This window comes from Melanotaenia boesemani, chromosome 21 (genome assembly GCF_017639745.1).
Source record: "Melanotaenia boesemani isolate fMelBoe1 chromosome 21, fMelBoe1.pri, whole genome shotgun sequence".
Lineage (NCBI taxonomy): Eukaryota > Metazoa > Chordata > Actinopteri > Atheriniformes > Melanotaeniidae > Melanotaenia > Melanotaenia boesemani.
The window spans coordinates 24,267,906-24,280,217 of NC_055702.1; the positions used below are offsets into that span (position 1 = coordinate 24,267,906).

Genomic DNA, 12,312 nt, shown 5'->3' on the forward strand with positions numbered 1-12,312 from the left:
AAAATGGATCACTTTGCATACGTTTTTAAAGAAAGTGGGGCTACATGGGCAGAAATTTGACAGAAGGAATCAATTATAGCTTGCATTACTAGGTAGCATTCTGACATATCACTTCTTATTGTCATTTGATTGACAGTGAGGCTTAACTTGGCCCTGGATAGACTGGTGACCTGTCCAGGGTCACCTGCTAAATGCTTGGTTAGGCTCCAGCTTCTCCACGACCCTTAATGGACGAAGAGGTATAGTTATGGATGGATAGGTGAGGCTAAATTTTTCAATTATATTACAGTATGAAGGCTGTAGAGCCAAACTGAAAGAATAACTCAATTGTTGTGACATCATCCAAATCCTTCTATTGTCATTCAAGCTGTGCAAACACATAAAATGGACAACTCTGAAAAAATCAAACATTCTGATTTAATTTACATTTGAGAGATGGATGTTATAATAAATCAGGTTACTCCCACAACTGAAAAAATAAAAATAATAATAATTACCCAATGGTGTTCAAGCAAAATCTGACATTGTAATAAAGATTATATAAATGACAGTTCTCTGCACACATCTAAATCACTGCATTCTTTAAACTCTTCTGTTTCTTCTTCTTTTGAGTCTCTTCATGCCGGCTGCAGCAGCAGCCATATAGCACGGCAAACAGTGCCAGAGACAATGTTCCCAACACAAACATTCCCATGACCACAAAACCGCCCAGTGCCCATGGCTCTTGCTGCAGACGATACAGGAACCAGTCCACCCAATCCACCGGTGACCCAGTGGGTTTCTGGTGCTCAGGCACACTGTGCAGAAAGCAGAAAAGCAGGAAGAAGTTTAACTTTAAGAATCACCTGACACTTATAATGCTTTATGGAGCCAATATGGACAGCTAATGATCAAATATTTAATTAAGGTATAATGCTTTATATTAGAAAGCTCCACAGTAATCTGTTGATGTTACAGGCTATTTGTAACATACCACATTTCTATTCAAAACTCACCTCAGCACTGCCATGTCCTGGTAAATGATCCTGTCCCGACTCAGTGGCTCCCAACAGTCTGTGAGTATACAGCTTCTGTTCTGGTTTACACAAAGCAGAGCAACTATCTAAATAGCATAAATACTACTGTTTACTATAACTTGGTGCCAAGAGGAAGCATTCTGAAATCCCAAACTTCTCCCACTTTGCTTTAGGGACAATATAATTGTCTCTGGGTGGACATTCAAACTAAAAAACAAGTGCTCCTGGTTAATGTTTAAACTCAAAATGTTAGCAGTTGAAGGCAAAGAAGAAATGTGGTGATAAGTTATGCACACAGTGCTGCTGACATGTCTCTCTGATTGGCATTAGATCAAAGCTCAATTTTTGGAAAGCTGATCTAATATTATTACCATGCAATAACATTTTGCAGCTTTAATCAAGAAGCAGGTAGCCTATTATTATTATTTTACAAATAATAAAATTTATTAAACTTAAATAGATTTAGAATAATCAAACATAACATGTAACTTGACATTTCCACTGTCTAACAACTATATTTTACACAAGAATACATTTATAAAAGTTGTACAACAAACAAAAGCTTCCATTTTCCACTGACACACTTTTTAAACAAACATGTCATCACTGAGTCAGCAGAGGGCGCCGACTCCTTACAAAAAAGACTGGTTTCTGTCAAACACATGCAACTTCAAGTCCACAACATATACACATACTGGAATGATGTTCTTCACACGCCTGATGAACGTTTGACAGGATTCAGGACACTTACATCTGTAATAAAAGAGTCTGTTACATTGGAGCACAAAGCAGCTTTTTGCTGTATCTTCTCATCCGTGAAACACTGCCTCAGTGTTTCATTGTTCTGCTTTGTAAGGAATCTTGATGAGTTGTGTCGCTTTGCTCATTCATATGGATTCCAGTGGCACGGCTTATTGGATGCTGATGCAATGATCCTAAACCCAGTACTGAAAACATCATGACACTGACTTCCCATCTTTCCCTCTGTTCGTCACATTTCATGCCCACTTTGCCTGATCCCTTCAAAGAAATCATTGACTGAATAGAAAGATTTCCTCAGTTGTAGCTTTGATCAAAGATATTTCATCATGTGAGTGTTCATTTGACAGATTGAAAGATAGGCTGAAGGGTTTTATTTGTTGTTGGAACAAGGTCTCTGCCTCATTTTCAGGCCACCTGCAGAGGTTGAACTCTCGAGCCCTGGTATTTGGGCTTTCCGCAACAGCAGCAGTGAATGCAGGAGAGCAGGACCATGAAGAGGAAGGTGGCTGAAAGAGAAACAGGAGGCAGAGGGCAGAAAGAAATCACAGAGTGCATAAATCATATTTAAATATCTATATTTTGTGTGCACACTGGTTCAAATGTAGATGGATGTTGATTTTGTCTATACAGAGAATTACTGCATGTCTCTGACACTCGTGTTTTGGCTCATTACATTGGCTGTAAAGTCATATTCTGTTGGTTTACTGATGGTTTGTGAGCCCATGTTAATCTTATTATTCCAAAGGCAAGCAAGCTGATTTTCTTGTTTACACAGTGGTACATTTAACATCTGCAGAAACATCTTTTGAAAGACTAAAGAAACTCATGATGCTTTATATCTTTTGGATGTGAACACTTTTGATATACAGTAAAAGGTATGGAGTGTTTATATCTAGTTTCATTCCCCCTAACAGGCAGAGAAGCAAATTGCTAGCTCAGGGTAAATATATATTGACTGTAAACAACAAGTTGGACAGTTCTGGTCAAAGTTTCTGTGAGTCGTGGTAAGCCAATCTGTTTGGCTCAAATTCCAGTTTGCAGCTTACAATTAAACATGAAGTACTCAGACTGCAGACCTCTGCCAAGTCGTTGTAATTTTGTTTTTGTTGTTTTTTTTTTGTTTGTTTTTTTGCTAATGACTGTGGGCATTATTTTTTCGTTAGAAGCTCTAATGACAAAATTATCTCTTTCTCCCCAAAGTAAAGAAGCCTTAATAAAATCCTAAATCCAGGTGGTGATCCTGATCAAAATCTAATCACTTGTTCCTTATTCCATTTATAATATTTACTGAAAATTTAATCATATTCCATCCATAACTTTGAGTTGCGTTGCTAACAAACTAGCACTGCCGAAGACATGACCTCCGTTATGGCATCATGGCAGAGGTAATAATACCATATGATTTGTGTCAAACAACTGACAGGAAAAAACTCACCGACAAATAGGATGAGAATAAGGAAGGTCCCCAGCTCCAATGGACTTGCATTTGGGAGACCCTGAAGCTTATTCCACAGTTTCAGAATAATATTCATAAACTCGTCTTTCACATCCATGCTGGCTTCTGGATGTGGGTGGTGCAAGGTAAGATGCAAAAATGGCTCTTCTTTCCAGGGAAGAAGGAAGACCTCTGTAGAACCTGATACCTTTGAAAAAGACAATACAGTGAGTGAATGATTCACACAATGTGAAAGAGATTTTTCTCTCCAGCTCTACCTTGTAAGACTGTGTTTAAAATGGATACCCTGTAATTACCAATCCACCCTAGTAAGTACATGTACTCTAAGTTTCTGAAGACATTTTAGAATAGCACCCCTAATTAGTCCACTAATTAACTTCCTGTAAGTGTAGGGGTGTGTGTGGACAGGCTACACGTCTACAGCATGTGGGTCTGTAGGCAGACTGTGTGATCCACTGCCCCAGGCTTGTTATATTTGCATCCACAAGCCAGAGAAGCCATGCTGCATGCTGAGCTCTGCTATAAACAGGGCAAACTATTTCAGGCCTGGCATTTGAAGCGTGAGGCCTGTCATCACTGGAGCAGCCGTGTGTGGGTGAGCTCTTACAGGCTGATACTAGACAATCTGCACAGGAAAAGGGGCCACTAGGCTGTGAAATGGTGACAAAACAGAATACTGAAGAAGACTATCAGCACAGATAAAATCTGAATGGACTAGCAGGTGTCAGTAATAAACGCAAGTACTATTTATAAGACTTTGTACTTTTAAAAAAAATAATATTATTTACCATCCAAAATAAAATGTTCTAAAGAGCTACAGACATGAAATATTTATTAAACTCAATGTGTATGTGTCTGTACACACACACACACACACACATATATATATATATATATATATATATATATATATATATATATATAATTTTTTTAAATAATTTTAAAATCTAACTTTGTGTAGTTTAACAAAGTTCACCCCAGTTTAATTGACAGTTACTACCACTCTGCAAGTCTGACTGGTATTAGCAGAAGTTTAGGAAGTTTTATTTATAATTATTACGACCCAAGTATCGCTTCTTTTCACTGCAAAATGGATAATGGCAAATCTAGGGAAAAACATGAAGCTTGATTTAAAATACGTGTTTATATTTTACGGTGGACTTGACATAAATAGTTTTATATTTAAAGAGCTAACGCTAGCATCTGTGAAGCTAACACTAGCTGTAACCACATCTAGCGGTTTTGTTTGTTTAAAAACAAGGATTAATGTTGTACTACTTATACCGAGGACATTTATAACTTATTTTAACTGCATTCTAAAGTTTATAATAACGCTTATTAACTACTTATAGTTGTCGTATAAATCAGCATTACAAAATTTAGCTACTGTACCTGATTTTTCTTGTGCTCGTGTTGCTAGGCAACACTTACTTTTTTTTATTATTAACCCTGTCCTGTCCAGCATCCTAACATACAGAACGATGGTCTGTGTGCCATATTTTGCTTGACAGATTTGCTCTACCAAGGGAGACATGTTATATACATGGTTGCCCTTGATATTTTTATTATTATTATTTTTTTTTTAAATCTTATTTTCTTTAGTCTTTATATGTCAGTGCTGACAGGGAGATAGAGGAAGAGGGAAAAAACGGGAGAAAGTGGCAACACTTATGATTCAGTTACTGTGTTGTCCTTACATGTTAAAATATCATCACCTTCCTAAAATAATGGCCTAAGTCATTTTTATACAAAAAACAATTTCTTTGCCTAAATCATCTTTTTGTGACGCTGGCCACCTCTGATAATGTCACCAAAATCCTCAGATGAACAGTTCATATCCGGATCTATTCATTTGAGAAGGTTGGTGACATCATCAGAGGTGGCCAGCATCCCACAAAGATGATTAAGGCAAAGAAATTATTTTTGTAAAAAAATTACTGAGGCCATAGAATTATTTTGATATATTACACTATGATATCATTTGTGTTCATACTAAAATAAATTTGTGTTCATACTGATCACAAATCCATACAAAAAAGTTTATCAAATGAACCCGCAGAACTACATTTAGCAGCAATAATTTGAAGAAGTGTTTCTGGATAGTTTGATCAATCTCCTAATTTGTTGTGGGGGAATTTGGCCCATTCTTCTTTATCAAATCAAATCAAATCAAATCAAACCAAATCATTTTCATGCTGAAGGCAACACAAAGTGCTTTACATGAAAAAAAAAAAGAAATTCATGCATATAAAATAAAACAAGCCTTCATACACCAAAATAGATAACATAGAAGTAATGATAAAAAAAACATAATTTTGCAGCTCTTACAGGTGGAAACAAATTTCCTGACATCATTATTATTGTGCATGCTGTGTTCTACAGGATTAAATGTTTTAAAATCTTGATTTCATTACATTTAATACTTCCCAAACTTTCATCAACAGTGCATGAACTGAGCTGTTTTACAGGCTTAAAAAAATATAGGCTTGGATGTGTTGTTGAAGACCCTCCAGCCCTACCACCTGCCAGTATATATGACTTGTGCTACTGGCCTTCTTCACACTGCACTCCCCTTCTTCTTTGTCTTTTCACTGCGCCTCCCCAAACATAATACTTTATAAGCAGCAGAAACCCAAAAACAGCATCACCACTGGAGCTGTTTATAAAGTACGTGTCACTGTAATGGTACTGAGTTCTCAACAAATCCACTTAGAGGTTTTTATTTATGTTATGTACTTTAAAATTCATGCACAAATGTGCAAAGCACAACATGTGTTGACATAATGCAAAACAAACAAAAAACAACAACCAAGGAAAAACAGGGTCTTACCTCAGCAGTAAATGAGCGTCACTCGTTCCACTCAACTTTTCTCTGAAAGGAGAAATAAACTCAGCAGTCTCACGATGTTTCACAGATGATTTGTTCCTTCTTGATTTTACCCTCCCCCCTTCTTTTTTTCTTTGTTTTTTTTTTTTTTTTATTGAAGTTTGTTTGTGGTGCCTGCTGGTCTCAAGCTCTTCATCTAATTAGCCTGCTCCGGTTCAGACTGACGGATGGAGCAGAGCTGGATGTTTGGAGGTAACTTGACTCTTTCAGCAGATCAGCAACCGTTTCTGTATGAGTGCAACTGTTCTCAGAGAGTATGTGTACCTCCTCCCATTTCTCCTCCTCCTTCTGGTCTTTCGCCACATCTCTCTCTCTCTGCCTCCTCGTCCAACTACTTCCCAAATCAAGTCTTTTAGTGGTGCTTATGCCGTCTCTCACTCCCCCTCACCCTCTGTCATGTCTGTACATCTGAACACTCATTCACTGTTTTTCTTTTTTCCCGCCTCTCTCTCCCTGTTGCTACAGACCAGCTGTGCCAGGGCCTCTTTTTTGTCCTCAGTCACCATGGAAACGAGGCCCCCTCTGAAAGGAGCACAGGGTGGTGTGTGTTAGTGTGTGTTTATATATTTGCATCCATCTGGTGTCCTGCCAGCTGACTCCCATATTTCTTAAGAGCAAGTCAACGTTTACTCTTTATGCATGTTTCCTCCGCATGCACACATGGAAAATGAAACAAGAGATGTTTTGTAGACTTGGGAGGTGCAACAAGTTTCATTCTTAGCTAGAAAACAAAGGACAGAAAACTAGAACAATGAGGTTGTTCCTTTAGCTTCACTGTTGTTTATTTTGTGAAATAGCAATGCGGCTGGAATGTGTTCTTCAGGGTGTTCTGATGAAAAACGGGTCCAGTTTGGGAGGCTTTGATCAGAGTCCATTGAGTGGGTGTGCCATTGGAGGATACTCAGGCATTCCAGTCGTAGTTGATTCTTCTGCAAATGGCCATTACTCATTCCCCAAAGTTTTATCAGAGCACAACACAGAGTTCCTGCAGTAAAAGTGTGTTAAAGTTGAATGTTTTGGAAATTTATGCCAAGACAAAGTTTTTTGGTCATACTCTCATAGTAACACATACAGATGATGAACTTATGATTCATTTCCAGTTCAGCAGGACTTTTTAAAGTCACTGTGACTGTGAACAGTCACATGAAAAAGAAAGTACACCCCTTTTACATTCTTTTTACCTTTCTGAACATAGAAAAATCAACTTGTTCTAAGTCTTAAAAATAGAATGTGCTGATGCATGCTTTACAACATTCATTTAGTTAATTGGTGTTTGTATTTGTTTATGCTAAGTTTTCTTAAGGTCCCACCACAGTATTTCAGTTGTGTTGCGGTCTGGACTTTGTCTCGACCATTGCAACATATTGATTTTCTTCCTTTTCAGTCATTCTGTTGCAAATCTGCTGATGTGTTTGAGATCATTGTCTTGTTGAATGACCCAAATTTAGCAAATCTTAAGCTGTTAGACAGATGGACTCACATTTAACTCTATAATTCTTCGATAAACAGAAGAGTTCATGGTCCACTCAGTGACTGCAAAGTTTTCAAGTTATGTGGCTGCAGAACAAGTGCAAATCCTTATCCCTCCACCACCTGGCTTTAGAGTTGGTTTGACGTGTTTGTGCTGCTCTGTTCGGTTTTCTACATTATGACCAAACATCTCCACACTGGTCTGATCTGTCCAAAGGACATCATTCCAGAAGTCATGTGGCTTGTTCAGTTGTAATTTTGCAAACCTGAGCTGTGTCACCATATCCTTTTTCAGAAAGAGGAGACTTTCTCCTCCAACCCTTCCAAAGTCTTTTTCTAATTTTGCTGTCATGAACTTTAACATTTAATCTGCATAATAAGGCCTAGAGAGTCTGAGATGGTGCTCTTGTTTTTATTTGTTTGTTATTTCTCATTTTCTTTGAGCATTACATAGTCTGGTCTTTGGATGAACTTGCTGGGATGTCTGTAGAATGATGGCCTTTCCTCCATGGTACTGCGTTACCACGTGATTGAAAGCTGCAGAGCAGTAAACTGTTTAAAAAGTGTTCACATTTATTAACAACCACTTCATCATATGATCAGCAGCACCTGGCTGCTTCTTACCCTCTTAATTCCTATCGAAGCCATAAGGGCATGAATGCAATGATGGAAGACATACTCAGTGGCAGTAAATGAGTTCTTTTAATATTTCCTTAAATCAAAACCAAATAGGTAATTTCTTGAATGCTTCAGTATTCAATCCTTGACAGTGCAAGAGTTCTAATTCAATCCAATGCACTTTATTTATAAAGCATGTTTTCAAACACATGGTTGACAATGTGCTGTACATATAAAATATAATTGTTGAAACAGCAACATTCCACTCACAGTCAGAAGAAGCTGCCCTTCAAAAAGGCACAAAAAGACTTCAGAAACAAAATTCACTAATATATCTGAAATATACCAAAGAAATCTAAAAACTATAAAATACACTAAAAGAAATCAAAAGACTAAAGTACACCATAAGCAATTAAAATATTAAAACACAAAAGAAATTAACAGATTAAGACAAGCTACAATAAAGAGATTCGAAAGGTAGAATAACTAATTCAGACTATTTCTGAGTTTACACCTACAGTTTATATGATAGTACGTTGTATATAATGACTGATGAGATTTGCTTAGGCAGGTTAGGCTACCTTAGCCCTGTTTTGTCTCAAAAAATACTCAACCTGTATATACAATATTCATACAGATGTACCATTAAACACATCCTATATGTTGTGTTAGTCACCATTTTGTTTTTGAAGCAGCTCTGACCCACTGGTGTTCAGCCCCTGTGGTGTCTGGCACCGCAGTGGCAGCGTCATCAAGTACAGCCTTCAAAAGCTGTTTCAGAGGTGAAGGTTTACATTCCACCATACAAGCCAGGAAACTCCAGTCACTAAGGAATCCTCAGAGTAAATTCACTATCATCCCAATCCCAAACACTGCAGAAAAATGGGTCAGTGGTTCAGGAGTACGGAGGGTGAACATTTATTCTTACTGATTCTTTTGTGATAGTTTTTTGATAAATTTATGGGGGTCTTGTGAAGAGAGAGGCTCCATTTAGGCTTTGTCTTCAGCAAACTCATTAATGGTGACAGGATGAAGTTCACATTTGACATGTTGTAGGATAGAAGACCCAAGGTAGTCAATAATTTATTTATTTATTTCATTGCAAGTTTAGAGTAAATTGTCTCTTGCTGAACGTTGGCACACAACCAAAGGAAAAAAAAACTAAAATAACAGCACACACAACAAACATGAAACTGAATGCTTGCAGATAAACTAAGACAGGTCAAAAACACAGGAAAATCAGACCATGTACTGGACAAACGGACAAAGGGCTGAGGTGGACAAGACAGAGGGGGAACAATCAACCAGTCACAAAGGTGGGTAAAGGGCAGAGATTAAGTAAAACAGTTTATGACACACAGGGCACGTTATCTCTGTAACATTATGACCACTGATCTTTGCTTGATTGCTTGTTTTGAATAAAACAGACCATCCAGTGAGTTCCAGAGCAACATGCTGGATAGCTCACTGCCCCTCCTCCTGCTCGTACTGGACAGATTCTACTGAAAATGCAGTAGTTCTGAACACCAAAGTAAAAACAGAAACCTTAAGACTGAAAAACCTGTTGTTGCTCTATTATTTACTTGTGGTCAACGAGCCGTTTTATGGTCCTGTCCAATCGACAAGCCAGGTTTTGTTCCTTTTCCTGCATTTTTTCCTTGGTAAGTTGTTGTTTCGGGGAATTTCGCCCTTAGCGAGCAGTCGTAACTGCATGATGATGTCCAGGCGGTTTGATCTGCTTTAGTAAAGCGCAGTGTGCAAGCAAACCAAACCAAAGGAAGGTGCAACATTTCTTGGCATTCCTCGCCCAATCGAACTGAGTCCTCTGAACTATCCTGGTGTGAATGCACTCTCAGGGCCCACCCTCCACTAGTGGACAGTGCTAAGTCTACGTCAGTTTTAGACACCTTTTGGCGGCGGTTAAGCACCGGTATGAAGCTGTTTCCAACTGCCCAACACGCCCTAAACACTTGCATATTGTTCTTCAAAAGCTCATGTAATTTCTACAGTTGTCCTTGTTTTCATTCCTCTTCTGCTTTTTTGTTCCCGTCCTGATCCTCCTCTTCGTCTTCACTGGTTTGTTTCTTTCGCTGGTCGCCTGTCAGCTATTCTGCTCAGCACTGCCTCCATCTTCTGTGGCGGAGCAACTGATAGCTAAGCTCACTGAAAAATGAAAGGTTTCCTGCGAAACCGACGCAGGAGATGGACAAAACTATCCATACGTCTGCTTATCCATCTTCTGTATCGAACATTAAGACTACAGGTTTACTTGTGTTCATAGAGTTTAAGTAGAATGGGAGGAAGAGCCTTCATTTATCAAGCCCAGTGTTGGTTGATCACTCTTTCCTGTCCTCTCCACCCCCAAATGGTTGAGGAAGATGACTACACAAGGGAGGTGTTACCAGAATTACAGGAGGTTTTCCTCTCCACTGTCTCCTCATGCAGATCAGGGTGGAGAGTGAATCAAAGAGAACATACTTTGCAGTTGGTTGTTTTTATAGCTAGGTTATTTTATGAACTGGTTTATGGACACAGTTATTCAAAACTGGACTTATGTGGGTCATACAATGAATTTGTTTTAATTAGATTATAAATGGACAATAATGATTTAATTTAATTTAATTTAATTTAATTTAATTTAATTTAATTTAATTTAATTTAATTTAATTTAATTTTGATTGATTAATTATTTTTTAATTGCACTGCATCATATAAGCTACTTAGAAATGACTTATGGGATACAATGTACAGTCTTTACCACAAATGATGTCATTAGGCCAAATTTTCTTTCATTTTTTATTTTTAAGTATTTGATACAATTAATTGCATGATTTTTCTCTTTTCCTTCAATCTGATCTGGAAAGTTTATTGATCTCATGGTCTGGTGTGTTTGTTTGCCTCATTTTGTCAGCAAACTTCTTTTTTTTTTTTGTTTTTTTTTGTTGTTTTTTTGTAGTTGCACCAATCTATTTTTGGTATGCATGTCTGAAATGTTGTGAAACTACAAGAGGACAGGGTGTGTGAGATAAATAAGTGTGAAGTTCTATGTTTTATGTTATCTTTCTCACCACCATTTTAAGAGCAGAAAGATGACTCAGTGGTTTAGAGAACATTAATCCATTTGCAGTGGCCTTTTTCATTTTGTGGACACTTCCACTGTGTTTCACAACACTTATTCTTCACCACAGCTGTGCCATTAGCAGAAAAAAGACACTTCTATTAACTCACAAAGTCACATGGGTAATATTTTTATGGGGGGTAAATACCACATATTGCTTTCACGATACAAAACATTCTTTACAAACTGTAAAGCTGGAAATTTCCCTGCTGCTTTCAATAAAGACAAAGCTGCTCTGAATTCTGAGCAGATGTATGTTAAGAATCAAACTTCTCTTTTTTCAAGTCAAACTTTTGCTGATTAGTGTAACCAAAGCTTGGTGATTGCTCATGTTCTTGTGCAACGAAGTGATTAATTTGGAGAGGATGGCGACACCTCTGAAAAGTCTGATGCTTGCATCCTGTCATAGCAGATTACTGTTGACGTGGCGGCAGGTCAGATCTTCCTCCGCTGTGTCCTAAATATGTCCCATTTGTAATTGAAACTGTTTGAGCTGGATAAGGCAAGTATTTCCGCTTGCGTTGGATTAGACCTGCTTTGTCAACCAAGTTATGAAACCTGAATGCTCAGAGGACATTTGGCTACAGCCGTCACTCTTTGCAGGCTGTGATGCCATGAGACAATAAAAACAGCTCTTCTGACTGGATCTCCAGTCTGAGTCTGACACCATCTGTAGCTTCATGTCATTTGAACTATATATTCGCAGTGTTATACAAATGGGAACATATCAGCAGGTTTCATACAGATACGTGCAATCATATTAAGCTCGTTTTACTATTTCTAAAACAAGTATAGTTTTCTGTGTTACCAGTTCAAATATTAAGACTAATTTCAAGACTTCCGCAGTGACCAAATCAACAATGTAGTGCAGAGGTGCCCAAGCTCGGTCCTCGAGATCTACCATCCTGCAACTTTTAGATGCAACCCTTCTCCAACACACTTGAATCAGATGTCATCTGCATGTCATTCAGCTCTGCAGAGGCCT

General features: G+C 38.0%; 1 long non-coding RNA gene across 2 annotated transcripts; it reads right to left on the reverse strand.

The window, feature by feature from the left end:
• Positions 1-403: 403 nt before the first annotated feature.
• LOC121633040 lies at positions 404-6,407 on the reverse strand. Of its 2 annotated transcripts, none has more exons than XR_006008990.1 (4): positions 6,065-6,407; positions 3,214-3,421; positions 996-2,284; positions 404-797 (listed from the first exon to the last, which is right to left on the reverse strand). It is a non-coding gene; the product is annotated as an uncharacterized LOC121633040 (long non-coding RNA). The 2 variants fall into 2 exon arrangements; XR_006008991.1 differs by lacking the exon at positions 6,065-6,407 and adding an exon at positions 4,627-4,659.
• Positions 6,408-12,312: the final 5,905 nt, after the last annotated feature.